Source organism: Heterocephalus glaber, unplaced genomic scaffold, assembly GCF_053883595.1.
Source record: "Heterocephalus glaber isolate CG9 unplaced genomic scaffold, H.glaber_assembly_v1.0 deba00001673, whole genome shotgun sequence".
In the NCBI taxonomy this organism is placed as follows: domain Eukaryota; kingdom Metazoa; phylum Chordata; class Mammalia; order Rodentia; family Bathyergidae; genus Heterocephalus; species Heterocephalus glaber.
Window position 1 is genome coordinate 14,716,347 of NW_028258410.1, and position 16,502 is coordinate 14,732,848.

At 38.3% G+C, this 16,502-nt stretch overlaps 1 pseudogene; it reads right to left on the reverse strand.

Moving 5' to 3' along the window:
• Window positions 1-16,502, reverse strand: part of LOC101696555 (protein ITPRID2-like) — a 110,134-nt pseudogene that overhangs the window by 70,666 nt on the left and 22,966 nt on the right.

Consider the following 16,502-nt stretch of genomic DNA (forward strand, 5'->3'; position numbering starts at 1 on the left):
AGTGCAACAGAAGTGTGGGTTGCTCACAAACTATCTTGAGCATCAACATTAATCAGTTATGTCTCTGTGTTTTACATTGGACCCCTACTATGACTGTAAGAAATCCACTCTGCCTCTCTCTATTTGCTCCTGAGACTGTCAACTGCTCAGCCCCAGTGGTGTGTGCATGGGACAGAAATATTTGGTTAGCCATAAGATGATTCCATCCTGGTTACCATGCCAGGAAAAAGACAGATATGTCCTTGGAAAGGAAAGATTGTCTTTAAAATTCCAGTCCAGACTGTGCCTGGCTGTCTTCTGAGTGATCGGTACAGAAGTGGGGTTGAAGCAATGCAGCCTGACCAAGTTCATTTTCAGATCACCACCAAGTACTGTTTTGATCCCGGACAAGACTGAAAGAGAACTACAAGTGGGAAAGTTGCTTTCAAAGAAGAAGGCAAATATCTCAATATGTTCTCTAGGACAACCATGTTTTCATAGGTAGCAGTATAGATGAAGTGGGGCAAAAGGTTGAAGGTTCACAAAGTGGAGAGGAAAAGAATAAACGAGACACTAGGAAACATAATTTACAATTTTTTCAGTCATCATTTCCCAGTATTTGCCTTAGAAGGTGTGAGCCGAATAATGCCCCATAGCAGAGGTGATATTTTCTTGTGTTTTGTTTTTCTCTAAATAGACACAAAATTCAAATAAATTTGAGGATTAATTACAGAGAATACTTGACCACTCCTCCACATGGTTCCTCTCCAGTCCCTCAGAAACATCTTATTCCCTGTGGAGCAAAGTCTCATTTGTTCATATCATTTCCTTCCGCTGTTTTCCTTTTATTTTCCCAGGAAAAATCACTTTTTTTTGTATTTCCTTCTGCCTATTGGCTTATTGAATAGGCTTAGGGTGTACGGTCCAAATCTGCTTTTTCTGGCCATGTTTTCCTCCAAACTGATCAAATCTTTCCTTTTTAAAAAAGAGTTCTCTGCTAAATACAGAATATTTACTGAACAGGCTCTCTGAAACAGAGAGAGAGAGAGAGAGTGAAAAGAATGAAAGTAATCTTAAATGTGAGTTCTCCAGGGCAGGTTTTTCAGTATTTTTTGTTAGCACCCAGGCTTTTACTAAAGTAGCTTATTTCTTCAATAAATTTCCTTGAATACTTATTTTTGTATAAATATGAAATGCTACATACTGATCACTTACTATCTGCCAAGCTAACATTAATCCCATATCACATTTTTTAATCCTACATACCTTCCATGATCCTTGCTTTTCCGCTCAATAAATGGAGTTAAGAGGTAGGGTTTTGCCCTTGTTCACACAGCTGATAAGTGGTAGAGATCAGATTTAGACTCAGGATTACACAGGCATCTGTGCTCTTACTGATGTGATGCAGAAGACCTGACAGAGTGGGACAGATGTGGTGCTCTGTCACTTAAAGAAGAGAGAAGCAGAAAGCAATGTTTTCCACTGATTACTCGTCATGGGCATTATGAAAGGGGCTTTCTGCCATGACGATGTTCTGCGTTAGAACACAAAAAGCCTAGGAGAGAACAATTACGATGTCCACTTTCAACACATAAGCAAATTAAGTCTGATAACTGGCAAGAAACTTGACAACATCACATAGCTCATAAGTACCTGAAGTACAGCTAACAGCGAGGTCTGCCTGCTTTCCATAGGCCACATTCACATGTTGCCCCAATAGACTAGTATATGGGCAACTCAGACTCCAAAGGAACCCCCTAAGATCCTCAACTGCAAATACCCAAACATACCTTTGTACAACTGCCTCATCAAAAGTGTGGACCAGAGCTACTGACTTGATCCTAACTTACAGAATATGGAAAATGTTCTAGGGTCTCGCTATGGTGATTAGCTTACAGGATGACTGAGACTTCCACTTACTCCCTCTGTCCTTTTCTGTCTCTGAGCACTTGCTCTGGAGGAAGGTGGCTTTGATTCTGTATGGAGACTTCTGGGGAGTGTCACATGGCTGGTAACAGGTGACTCCAGCTAACACGCAAGGCTACCTGACACCTGCCAAGAGCCACTAGAGTCAGTGAGAAACAAATTTTGCAGCCCTTCCCAGGGAATGAGCTTGAAATCAAATCCTCCTGGAGTTAAGACTTGAGAAATCTGTAGCCCCAAGAATGCCTTGATTGCTGGCTTATGAGACATGTGGAAAAAGAGACTCAGCTGAGTTCTGCCCTGGTTCCTGATGCAGAGAGACTGTGTGGTCATTGTCACTGTGGTAAACTGCTGCATTTCAGGGTAACTCCTAGAAAACTGATACACAGTAGTTGGTGGGAGAAAGACAGCATCAGAACAGGCAATGCATTCTAAAACTGTCCATCCCTCTTAGTGTGGGCTCCACAGTAAATCCACCCTGGAATAAAATATGCAGCAATCAAATAAATAGATGGATTTTATATATTCATTTGGGTTCCCTTGTTATCAGTTATAACTCTTACACCTCAGGGAGAGTTAAGATTTTGGATCAGTTATTTTAATTGATTCTCTACATTATCTGAATCTAATCTTAGAAAACAGAATTCCAATTTCAGAAAGGGCATGTTAAAGAGTGGGATAGTAAAGTTAACAAATCGGTTTAAACCACTACAAGACAGTTTGTATGTTATGTGATATCTTGTATTTATTGAGTTAATTTACCATAAATAATATATTTCTTCCAAATAAAGACAGAAGTAAATTATTCAAAGATTAAAATTATATCTGGCTTACTCTACATTTACTTGTTAATTTCAATTTCTGATCATGACCCTGTCCTACTTTGGAATCAGAGTTGCTCTATGAGGTGGATCCCAAATTAGATTTTTCACATCATCAAGACAATTTTGCTGCAGTCTTTTGAGCGAAAGTATTGTGTAATAATCAACTTAACCAAGAATGTTTTCAACTATCAAAGGAATAATTGAGAACTATTTTAAAATACTCAAATATTAACATGCTACTCCTTAAAAATGTTACCTTTAAAAAAGCAAGGGCAAACCATGATTCTTGTTTAAAAATGTGAATCCATTCAATTGCTAAATTCAGTTCCTCTCAGGACAGCTGATGTGAAGCACATAGTCTCCCAGAATTCCATGTAATGCATTTAGAGGCATTGTATACATCAGTACCTAATGGACCATCAACGAGACAAGCTGCCTTGACCTGTGAGATTGAATTTAGGGTAGGAGGAACAGGATGTTCAAGACATGTATTACCCTGGGGAAATATAAAGGCTTGTCCAGAGGAAGTGAGTGAGGAAGCACTGGTGTACATTCTAGATTGAAAACACTAGGTTAAGGCTTAAATTAGAAACTATAGAAATTCCAAGATGCAGACCATGTGGAAGCCTCACACATTTCACAGTATCACTTTCATTTATCTTTCCTGCCAACCTCCATTTTTCCTTCCAAATCAAAACCTAAAGTAAGACACACATTTGGGGGAAAGTTGTCAAAATTCATTTTGTGGAAATGTGTTGCTCACCAGTATTCTTTGATCAGCAGCAGCATCTTTTGAAATTGAAATTGAATAGATTATGTGGTGATCTGTCTTTTCTCTCCTTCTGAGTTAGGCCTGAAATAAATAGGAAATACATGTGAAAATACAAAGCTCTTTTGGGTTTAAGCTCTGTAAAACTGGCTTCACCCCATCACTGAACAAAAAACGTCACAAAACTCCTAGCAGATGTGGCTTTCAGAACCATCTTTAGGAACAATGGGTGTACTTACCTACAAGAAATTATGTTCATAAATTGTTCAATTTGTAATTAGCCTAAAATCTTTGGGTCTTTGAGTGAAAACTGAAAGACTAAATGAATACCAAGAATCAATCATGCCAAAGTTTTAAACAATTAGATAGTTGTCTTTGGCTCTGTAGGTCTAACTCAAGCAGTCAGCAATGTTTTAAGGTCAAAATAAAGAAATATAACTCAAATGAGATTAAGTTTAAACAAACTAAATAAAATAGTTGAGATGATAGAAATGTGTAATATTTGTGCCTCCCCTTGGGCATAGCTAGGTCCAGGACCCAGGCCTCCTTATCAGTAGTTTATTGCAAATTCTCTTCTTTGTCTCCTTCTCTCCCTGTCTTGCAGCTCAACTTTTAGGTGTATTGAATTTCTTGTTACTCAAGTTCCACCCATTCTGGCCACTGACACTCTAGAATTATATCCTTACAGCCTCAGTCTAGAAAATCTTCTTCCTGGCAGTTTCAGCCAATCTTGTGAGAGCTAGACTTACTGGAATTTTTTGCCTTTTCTGGAACCAACTCTACTGGCCTAGGAGTAGCATATGCTGCTTGGACGTCTTTGGCTACTGATGCACCCTGATGGAGGACAGGATGGTAAAGTCAGTCACTCCTGAATATCATTGCCTAGGGCTAGGGGCAGATGGATCTCCAACTACAACATCAACAGAAAAGAAAAGAATATTCTAGAATGGGAAATAAAATCTAAGCAGGAAAAAATAGGTATTCATTACACTTTCCTCTAACCATAAATTTTATTAACCATATGCGTAGTTCTTTAAAATATAATGCTGTATTTTTAAGAAGTCATTAAGTGTGAAAATTTTGTGGTGTTCCCCTTTTATCAAAATTAAGCAAAATAATTGGTAGACCTTTATCACAGATGGCAAATTTTTCTAAGTGTAATCTGGTATGATTTTTATTGCCAACATGAATGATGCCAAAAAATTGGGTAAATCATTTAAACTCATTCCTATCACTCATCTGTTTGGCTGTGAAAAGCAATTTGACCAAAATCTGTGATGTACTTGAGGAAACATTCTGTAGGGAAAAAAATTGAATGAATTTTCGGATACTGCATCTATATGGCTACAGGTATGGTGCACAGAGTGAACACATGGATTCACTTTTCAGAAGTATGCCTTCGTAACCAGTAGTGCTTGGTTTCCAGAACCTTGACCTCTGATAGCACAGGGGAAATCCAGTTTGCCTCAAGGCTCAAACACAGCTCGAATCCTGCAAACAAACCTCCACAGCATGAAAAAATTGCTTTGAAATGACCATGGTCATTTCATGGTCACCACAATTCATTTGATTTATATGGGGGGTTTGCAGCTAAATAACTAATCCAGTCTCTAAAATGAACACTTAAAAGGCTATTGGAAAAGGATAGAAACAAGTTCTGCCATGACTTCTTGGTCATGTATATAATTTAACACCCATCTGTAGAAACAATTATAGCTGCGAATTAACAGATGGCCCTGTCCACGTACAGAGAGAAAAGAAATTCAGACTGGAAAATGACACTTTCATAAAATAAATGTATGCAAAAATTTTAGCTTTAAAAAGCTAATATGCATGAACTTTTTGAGCTTTTTAAATCCATGGAATCAGACAGTCAGTTGTTGTTTATTGAGTACATACTGTGCGCATACACAGCAGCAAATGAGATAGGCATCTACCATATAGAGTTTGCAGTTCAGTGGGAGAAGACAACAAATAACTATAGTGATGTCACATAGCAATAGCACCCTGAAGGAAAGAGACAGTGTGTGGAGGTGTGGGCATGGGGAAGGAAGGAGGAGTTACCTAACTGGTAAATAGAGATAGCCTCAGGGTAAACAGAAAAAAAAGGGAGCAAGCCAAGAGAAGTTTCAGGGAGAACTACTTTTAAGGAAAAGACAAACCAATCACTATGGCCTGGGAGGCATGCTGAAGGAAAGAAATATGTTATATTTCTTGATTTGCCTCCACATTCAAATCAGAGGAATCATATTTAAGAATTTCTTAACATAAAGTTTTAATGTGAGTTTTGTCCCTTTATTTGCACATAGGAGTCACATTCAGCAGTCTGTAAATTATTTTACTTTTGCATCAGAATGTAAACTCCTAGTAGATTTTGTGTGTTCTCACCACAAATAAGTATGTAAGATAATGTACATGTTAGGTAGATTGCTGTAGCTGTTCCACAATGTGTGTGTGTGTGTGCACGTGTGTGTGTATATATATATATATATATATATATATCTCATCCCTTATATCATAAATATATATGATTTTTAGTTAAGAAAAGAAAGAAAAAAGAAAGAAGGGAAAAATGAGAGAGTGAAGGAAGGAAGGAAGGAAGGTAGGAAGGAAGGAAAAAGAAGGAAGGAAGGGACTCTTTGAGGTTAGGGGTTGTTTTTGACTGTTGTGCTAACAGCTATACTTTCAGATCTGTGATGTATTCAGCACATAATAGGCATTCAAATACATATTGGATGGATGAATTGTAAGTATCAAAAATTGCAAGTAGTTAAGAAAATAGAATCTTGTTTTGTGGTGAGTGCTCAATAGTGTTTAGCTGACAAAGAAAATATGTAAACAGAAAACAAGTTCAATGCATAAGTGTTGATTACAGGTTGTGGGCTTTAGATTCCATTCTGATGTCAACTATAGTGCTGAGGTTGATTAGAAATGAGATGAAGAGGCCACACATGTGCTTGATGCAGCTCTCCAATGGTATCAGTTGGCAGCCCTTGAGCATTCACCACAAGAACGCTGCTTTTGTGAAACCACTTCTCATTATTTAATATCCCTGAAGGTATTCATTCAATAGATATTGAGTCTTTTCTATGCACTTCACATTTCACACAGTGGGGAACATCTAAATCTAAGGAGTTTACACACACACACACCACACACACACACACACACACACACCTGGAGTCTTGGCAGGTTGGCAAATGTGGCAACATGAATAGAGCTGAGCTGTAGAAAGCTGAAGCAGAAGCAGCCAATCTGTGTGTTACTATTAGTTGCCCTGCACATTCCATGGGTCCCTAGCCAAAGCATTTAACACACACTCCTTAGGCTGATATGGGAAAAAGAGTAATTTTTGTTGTGCCAATCCTTTCAATATGCTGATTTACATCACCATCCAGAGAAATTTGTATTCATAACTGGTGCACCCAGGTCTTGACTGGGTTCTCCACAGATCTATGGGACATCAATCTAGTAAAAATAAATATTCCTGGAAAAATAGGTAGAGAAACAGGGACACTCATCTGGGAATGGAATAAAAAAGGCTGAGGGGAAGAAGCACTATTGAGAGAAGTGGCCACTGTACCACTGCACCCAGCACTGAGGAGTAGAGCTGCCCCCAGAAGAGGAGGTGAACCTTCCGGGCTGCCATACCACTGCCCCCAGTGCCAAGGAGGTGAGCCATGAGGGTACCAGCAGCACACATCCCTCCCTCCCACCCCACCCCTCATGGAAATGAGAAGACATATAAACAAGTCTCAAAACCAGACTACCAGATCACCTAAGGCAACCCCAAAGGTAAACAAGATGGAACAATCTGATACTCAACCACCTGGACTCCCTCAACTGGCAATGAAAGAGGAACTAGAAAAAATGAAATCAAACACAATTTCTCAGATAACAGCAGAGATTGTACCCATAGTGCAAGACAGGATTAATAAATCTAGAGAGGACACAGATAAAAAAAAAATAGAGGAGCTGAGGAACATGATGGAATCCCAACATAGGAAACAAATGGAATCCATAAAACAGATGCAAACAGATTTCCAGGAGATTAAAAATTTCATTGAAAGTTTACACAGCAGAATGAGCCCATGTGAGGACAGAATTTCAGCTATAGAAGATAAGATTGCAATTAGTGACCAGGAAGAGAAAAATTTCTTTAAAATAGTGAGGAACCATGAGAAATCAATCCAGCAGCTGATAGACAATGCAAACAAGTATAACATGAGATGGATCAGAGTCAGTGAAGAAACCAGAGAGAATGCAGACAACATTAAAAAAAACTGTTCACAGAAGTGATGGCAGAAAACTTCCCAAGCAGGGGAAAAGAACTTGACATACAGATAAGTGAGGCATATAAGATACCAACTACCCTTGATCAAAACAAATCTACACATAGGCCTACAACAGTTAAGACTCCAGAAACACAACAGAAGAACAAAATTTTACAACCAATGAGAGAAAAGAAACAAATAACATACAAAGGAAAGCCCATCAGAATCACTGCAGACTTCTCAATACAAACTCTCAAGGCAAGAAGAGCTTGGAGTGATGTATTTCAAGCCCTAAAAGAAAACAATCTCCAAACCAAATTGATGTACGCTGAAAAACTATATTTCAAAATTGATGGAGAAATAAGATACTTTCATGACAAAGAGTACCTTAGAAACTTCATGAATACCAAACCAGCACTCCAAAAAATATTAGACAATATACTAGGAAAAGACAATGAGGATCACAACCCCAGGAAGCACAGCAGAATGAATCCATTGGGAATGACAAGAAATTAAATGCAAAGGGGGAGAATCCAACAAACAGAAAAAGTCATGACAATGATAAGTCAATATGTATGAGTTATAACCATCAATGTTAATGGTCTCGATTCACCAATCAAAGAAACAGACTGGCATAATGGGTCAAAAAGCAAGATCCAACAATATGCTGCATAAAAGAAACACACTTAATTCAAAAAGAAACTCACTGGCTGAAAGGTAAAAGGTGGAAAACAATACTCCATGCAACAGGAACCCCAAAAAAGTAGCTGTAGCTATTCTATTCTCTTTGCAGATCATGTGAATTTCAAACCAACATTGATTAAGAGAGACAAAGAAGCATCCTTGTATCCCTGGAACAATCCCAGAGGAAGATGACAATCATAAACATATAAGCACCAAACACTAGTGCACCCAACTATATAAAACAAATACTAACAGACATGAAAAGTCAAATAAGCACTAATACAATTGTAGTGGGGGACCTCAATACCCCATTGTCACAAATAGATCAACTAGACAAAAAATAAGCGATGAAATACTAGAACTCAAACTCTTGAACAAATGAACTTAACAGATGTTTGCAGAGTGTTCCACTCCACAAAATCAAAATACACATTCTTTTCAGTTTCCCACAGGTTGTTCTCCAAAATAGACCACATACTTGCTCATAGAACATGTTTACGTAAGTGCAAAAGAACTGAAGTTATCCCCTTTATATTATCAGATCATAGTGTGATGAAATTGGAGATCAATAGCAAAAGAAACTGCAAGAAATTCATAAACACATGGAAATTGAACAAAGCACTTCTGAATCACCATGGATCACAGAGGAAATTAAAGAAGAAATCAGACAGTTCCGCCAAATAAATGACAATGCCAATGCAACATATCAGTATCTATGAGACACAATGAAAGCAGTCCTATGAGGGAAATTCATAGCAGTGAATACTCATGTTAGGAAAACAGAGCAATCCCAATTAAACAACCTGATGCTGAACCTCAAGCTTCTAGGAAAGGAAGAGCAAGACAAACCCAAAGCTCATACAAGGGAGGAAATTATAAAGATCAGAGCCAAAATCAATTCAATGGAGACTAAGAGAATGATACAAAAAAAAACCAATGAAGCCAAGAGTTTGTTCTTAGAAAGAATAAACAAAATTGACAAACCCTTAGCCAACCTTATCAGAAAAAGGAAAGAAAAGGCTCAAATCCATGCAATTATAAATGAAAAGGATGAAATTACAACAGACCGAGCAGAAATCCAGAAGATCTTCAATACCTTCTTCAAGAACCTATATGCCAATAAGATGGAAAACACAAAAGAAATGGACAGATTCCTAGATACGTATGAATTACTAAAGTTGAACGAAGAAGACCTAAAAATTCTAAACAACCCAATATCAATCAATAAAATTGAAAATGTAATGAAAATATCCCTCCCTTGGGTTTTTAGTGATGTTTCCTCTGGTTAGATTTAGATTGTACAGGGTGGGTGGGAATACTGTAAGTGTCATGTCCCAGGTTTCACATCCAAATGTCCAAACATCCCTTTGATCTTTATTTGTGATGTTACTTTTGATCACTTGGGTAAGATGATATCCTCTGTCCACACTTGTATGCTTACTGTTTTTCCTTTTGCAAGTAGTGTGTACTTCATGAGGAGGAATTTTGAGATGATGTTGATAAATCTATTACTCATCAGACCTGCCCTTCCTAGACTTAGCAACCTTTGATCATTCTTATATAATAATTTCACCAGAAAATAAAAACTTACCAACAAAGAAAAGCCCAGGTCCTGATGGCTTCACTGCTGAATTCTATAAGACATTTAGAGAGGAACTACTGCCACTACTCTTTAAATTCTTCAATGAAATTGAAAGGGAAACAGTACCTCTGAATTCATTCCTGGAAGCAAGCATCACCTTGATCCCCAAAGCAGAGAAAGACCCAACTGAAAAAGAAAACTATAGGTCAATCTCACTAATGAACATAGATGCAAAAATCCTTAATAAGAAACTGCCAAATAGAATGCAGAAGATCATCAAGAAGATCACACATCCTGACCAAGTGGGATTCATTCCAGGGATGTAGGGATGGTTTAACACATGCAAATCAATAAATATAATATACTATATCAATAAGCCAAGGACATAAAGTATATGATTATCTCAATAGATGCAGTTAAAGCATTTGACAAAATCCAACACACATTTATGATAAAAACCCTACAAAAGATTGGAATAGACGGTCTCTACCTCAATCTGATAAAAGTCATCTAAGAAAAACCAACAGCCAATATCATACTAAATGGTCAAAAACTGAAATCCTTCACACTAAAATCAGGAACAAATCAAGGATGTCCACTATGACCACTCCTGTTCAACATAGTCTTGGAAACATTAGCCACAGCAATTAGACAAGAGAAAGAAATAAAAGGAATAAAGATAGGAAAGGAAGAAGTCAAATTGTCATTATTTGCAGATGACATGATACTCTATATAGAAGACCCCAAGAACTCCACCAAAAGTCTTCTAGACTTAATAACCAAGTTCAGTAAAGTAGCTGGATACAAGGTCAACACACAAAAATCAATAGCTTTCCTCTACAAGAACAACAGACTCACTGAGAGAGAAATAGAGCATACAATTCCTTTCAAAATAGCATCCAAAAAACTGGCATACCTAGGAATCAACCTAAAAAAAGAAATCAAAGACCTCTTCTCTGAAAAGTATAGCACTCTGAAAAGAGAGATTGAAGAGGCTATCAGAAAATGGAAATACATTCCTTGCTCCTGGGTAGGAAGAATCAGCATAGTGAAAATGGCCATACTTCCAAAACTGCTGTATAGATTCAATGCAATTCCAATTGAAATTCCACAGCATACTTCACGAACCTTGAGAAAGCAATCCAAAAATTCACTTGCAACAAGAAGAGACCTAGAATTGCAAAAGTAATTCTATGCAAAAGAGACATGGCAGGGGTTATCGCAACGCCCAACTTGAAATTATAGTACAAAGCTACTGTGATAAAAACAGCATAGTACTGGCAAAGAAACAGAACTTAGGACCAGTGGAACTGAGTAGAAGATGCAGAAACAGCTCCAGACACACTCAACCACATCATCTTCGAAAAAGGAGCCAAACACCCTCACTGGAGGAAAGATAGCCTCTTTAATCAATGGTGCTGGAAAAATTGGGCTTCAACTTGCCAAAGATTAAAACTAGATCTATATCTCTCACCATGCACTAAACTAAAATCTAAATGGATTAAAGATCTAAATATTAAAACAGAATCGCTGAATCAGCTGGAACAGAGGTTAGGTAGAACTCTTGAAGACATTGGTGTAGGAAGAGATTTTATGAGCAAAGACTCAGATGCCCATGAACTAGCACAAACAATAAACAAGTGGAGTCTCTTCTTATTGAAAAGCTTCTGCACAGCAATAGAAACCACCAACAGTGTGAGGAGACATCCCACAATGTGGGAAAAAAATTTTCATCTGCTGTTCATTAGACAAAGGTCTACTATCTAGAATCTATAAAGAACTGAAAGAAATCACACCTCCCAAATTTAAAGATCCAATCCAAAAATGGGCATCTGAAATGAACAGACATTTCTCAGACAAAGAAGCAGAAATAGCAAATAAACATATGAAAAAATGTTCAACATCACTGGTCATTACAGAGATGCAAATGAAAACAACGCTGAGATTACACCTCACCCCAGAAAGAATGGCTGCTATCATGAAATCAACCAACAACAAATGCTGGTGGGGCTGTGGGGAAAGAGGAACCCTGCTCCACTGCTGGTGGAAGTGTAGATTGGTGCAACCACTGTGGAAATCAGTATGGAGATACCTCAAAGAACTAGGACTGGAAGTCCCATTTGACCCTGCTATTCCCCTGCTGGGTATCTTCCCCAAAGAATTAAAAAAATCATACCACAGTGATATATGTGTGCCCACGTTCATAGCAGCGCAGTTTGTAATAGCTAAAACTTGGAAACAACCCAAATGCCCATCAACTGAAGACTGGATAAAGAAAATGTGGGGTGTTTTTTTTTTTTATAAAATGGAGTACTACTGAGCTATAAAAAACAAGAAATTAGAGATATTTATTCCTAAATGGATGTATATTGAGGCGATACTATTAAGTGAAATAAATAGGACACACATATGTAAATACTGAATAGCTTCCTCTAATGTGAGAAACTGAAAGTGTAAATAAGGACTGAAAGGTATAAATAAAGTGAAATAGGAAGAAAATGGGCAAAGGGGAAGGAGAAATGGGAGGGATAGGGGAAAGTACGGAATGGAATGGTATTAATATGAGAAAATGAAAAGATAGAAACAAAGTCTTTGTAAATAGGGAGGGATAGAAGGGAAGGGAGGGCAGGGGAAGGGGGAGAAAATAAGAACCAAGAGAGATTATGTAAGGGTGCAAATTTCCAATGATGAATGTCACTATATTATATACCTAAAATGTACCAATAAATTTAAATTTAAAAACATACTGAGAGAAGTCCTAGCAGAGTAACTTTGCTCTGTCCTATTTCACAGTGCATTAAAATTTTAGAAAGCAAGGATTCCAGCCTCTTCTCAGGGAAAGAAACCAGAAGAACATTATCTGTCCCTGGTAGAGTCATAGAGCAGCAGGCATGGACAATGGGGACCATATCCAATGCTTAAAATAGGGTTAAAACCCTTTTCCCGGACTTTATTTGCTTCAAAGAAACAAAAATGTGGACAAACTACACATGCCATATTTCTAACCCTGGACATATTTTCCAGTTTAGGTCAGATGTTAGCTCTGGTAAAGGAGAAAGGAGCTCACTTTGACTTTTGCCTGGTGGGGACAGTGGAAAACTAGGACTGTGACTTTTGAGTGGCAGCCTTGTGGTTCCCTACATCACCCCATGATCACTGAGACTTCGTATTAATGGACTGGCCATTACCCAGACTTTGATCTGTGATGGACTCCCCACTGTTTTTCAGAATAAGAAGACTCCCTGGGTATACTACAGTCCAGCCTATCCATACTGCAATTAATATATTTCCCCCTCTATACTGCAACCCATATTATAGTTTCATAGAGAAGTGATTTTCCTTACATTTTTTGAGATGACAGTAATCACTTCTAGGAGCCTACATTTGTAGGACAACACAATATAATCATCACAATATATTTAGGTATGGGATGGTGAGAGGACCTGCAAATTTCATCACTCCTGATCATTCAAATCCAATAACAGTTGACATAAATTAAAGGTGAGCCTGACAGGAAAGAAATTTGGTTCTTTTAACTCAGATCAAGTTCTCATCTGGTAGGGAAAAAATTACCTGAAAGCTTCAAAAATTAAGAAAATCATATTTAAATTATATTACATCAAAGTTCTTTTCCCCTCCACGTTTCACTTAAAATAACCAGACTGATAATTTTCCTGTATTATAACATATGCAATGACTTCAAAGAAGACTGTCATTTTCTCTGCTTTTTTTCTTCTCTTCCATTCTATTTTATGTAAGCTAGTATTCATCACAAAGTGATCTTTCTTATCTTTTGGAGAAAGAAAAAAACCAAAGCTATTTCCTTTTTATTGTACTTTCTCCTATTCTTTTTCTTTTCTTTTATTGTTCTTCACCTCAACTCATAGCTGCTATCTTTGCCTAAAGGAGATGAGACTGCCAAATGCCCTTAGTATTAGGTAACTGTTAACTTGCATCTGCTCACTAGTTACTGCAAGCACAGACAATTGGCATCAAAATACCTTAAATTTTTACTCCAAGAAATCCCTTCCATCTAATTTGTCACACACACACACACACACACACACACACACACACACACACATGGGGTGGGGGTGGTGGGAGAGAGAGAGAGAGAGAGAGAGAGAGAGAGAGTGTCAAAGCATAGTGGATTTGACTAAAGTATAATTCAATATTCAATATTTTATGTGACAGTAAAATTATATCCTGGGCTGCTTCCCTAGGGATGGTTCACTTTAGAAATAGTGCTAAAAAGTCAGTCAGTAGGAAAAATATTTCCATCTTCATTTGAAAGCTTAACACCTTGTTCCTTTGTGTTACCAAATTGGAAATGGTATATTTGGTTTGCATACTGTGAGGAGGAAAAATGTGATTTTATGCATCATATCCTGCCAGCACCAGGTATGTCTCAGATGTCAAACCAGCTCCCTCCACGGGGCTAAAAATGGCCAAAGTTTTTGGCACAAAGGGATTTGTATCTGTGATGTTCCTAATACACTCTGACCTGGTTTGTCTCAGGGTTAGACATCTCAGGAAGCAGTATTATTAGGTTCTGCTGAATGTATCTAAATATCACAATGCATTAGATATTATAGAAGCAGAAACATTTCCATGTAGAATGATGCCTAAAACACAATGCATTTTGACCCTTTTGTCATCTGTGTTTATAAATATCAGCATACACAGAAAAACTGGAAAATGGATGTTAAAATTAAGATACAAATGAAGACTTCAGGGAAGCCCCAAGGGCACAGGACAGGGAGAAAAGTATGAATACAACAGTATATTTTAATCTGGCCTCCTGGGGCTGGAGACAAAGAGAGCCTCACAAGAGAGCTTCCAGCCCTGCAATTAAGCACTTCTCTTATGTTCCCTTGCCTCCCTCTCCATCTCCTAAGCAGGGGAGGTAAGAGGTTCTTGCTAAGTAGCTGGAGATGACCTCAACCTTGTGATCTTCTTGCCTACTGCATAGCTGGGATTATAGGCATGCACCACCAGGATCTAAGATTTTAAAAAATAGTTCTAAGGAAAAGAAAGAAGGCAGAGTGAAGGCTAGCAGTATATCACAGCCTATCCAGGTCCTGGAGTTGATATACCTAGAAAACAACAACTTAGCAAAGAGAAGATGAAAAACAACTCTGGGAATCAAGAGAGAACAAGAAAGCTAGAAATCACAGAGAAATGAAGACAGTGCAGAGTAAGGAATGAAGCAGTCTGGAATGCTAACCCCAATTCCCAGAGAGAAGGTCCTATCTCCTCAAGTGCAAAATAACCCCTGAGAGGGTCTGCAGCCCCAGGGACAAACAACAGACCGACCAGGAGTGCTGGCTCCAAGAAAGGCCCATGGTGGAGATAAACTACAAATACAGTGTAAGATTGTACTTTGAAAGTGACTCTTTCTGTAGGACAGGCTAGAATTGGAGAAGAAATCCATTCCAGAGACTGCTATATTTGAGAGTGATTAATGAAGAGCCATTTGGGGGAGTGATTAATTGTTTTAGACTAAGCTATTACAGGAATCTGACATAGAACAACTACACTTCAGGATATCTGGGGTCTCTGTACCACAGTGGCTGGTTAGGAGCTGGGCACAAGAAACAGTCATGGAGAGGGGGCAGGCTACTCACAGATCCCCTGAGGAATTTAAGCAATGGTGAGCTCAGGCATGGAAGGACACAGTGGTGCCTCCATCTCCAGTGAGAAGCCAGGCCAGTTGTGTGTGGTTTCCTGAGGGGGCTGGATCTACAAGTATTGGCATTAATTTCAGCAAACTGCTTGCCCCCCTCTATCCTGCATATATCCACCCCAGAACTCAATGGTCTGTGTGCTTTTCCCAACAGCAAAAGTGACCAGAGACTTGCCTTCATTTGGAAAATTGCCACATCCCTGGGAGAATGGATGTAGGGGCCTTTTGAACAAGGGAATCAAATCACAGGTCCTTGGACTATAAAGCTAGGTGGCAATAGCAGTGATTTGGGGTGCAAGAGGGGCACAAACATTAAGAGTTGTTGGAGTGAATTGCAGCCCTATGGCAGAAACTACACCATTGATTGATTTTACCCAGCAGAAATGGCAGTGCAGTACTGAGCATTCACACACAAAAGGTGGTGTGGACACTAAATTGGCCCTGATTGTGACTCACTATCCCTCCCCCACACCTGATGGATTGCAACACCATAGGCACTGGGAAAAAAACACTCACCCAAACACACAGGGAAATTTTTTGGATTCATTTTTCCTTGTCTTTTTTTTTTTTTTTGGTGTTGGGGGGGTACTTTTTTCTTTTTCTTCTTTGCTCCTTCTCTTTTTCCCTCTTTCATTCTTCAATTTATTTTTTCCTGTTTTTCTTTTCCTTTTCTTGTTTCATTTTGTTATTTTACCCAATTCTATTAGCTTTCTTTTATTCTTTTATTGGATTGTTGAACTTTTCTCTCCTCCTTTCATCATCCTTTTCTTCCATTTTTTAG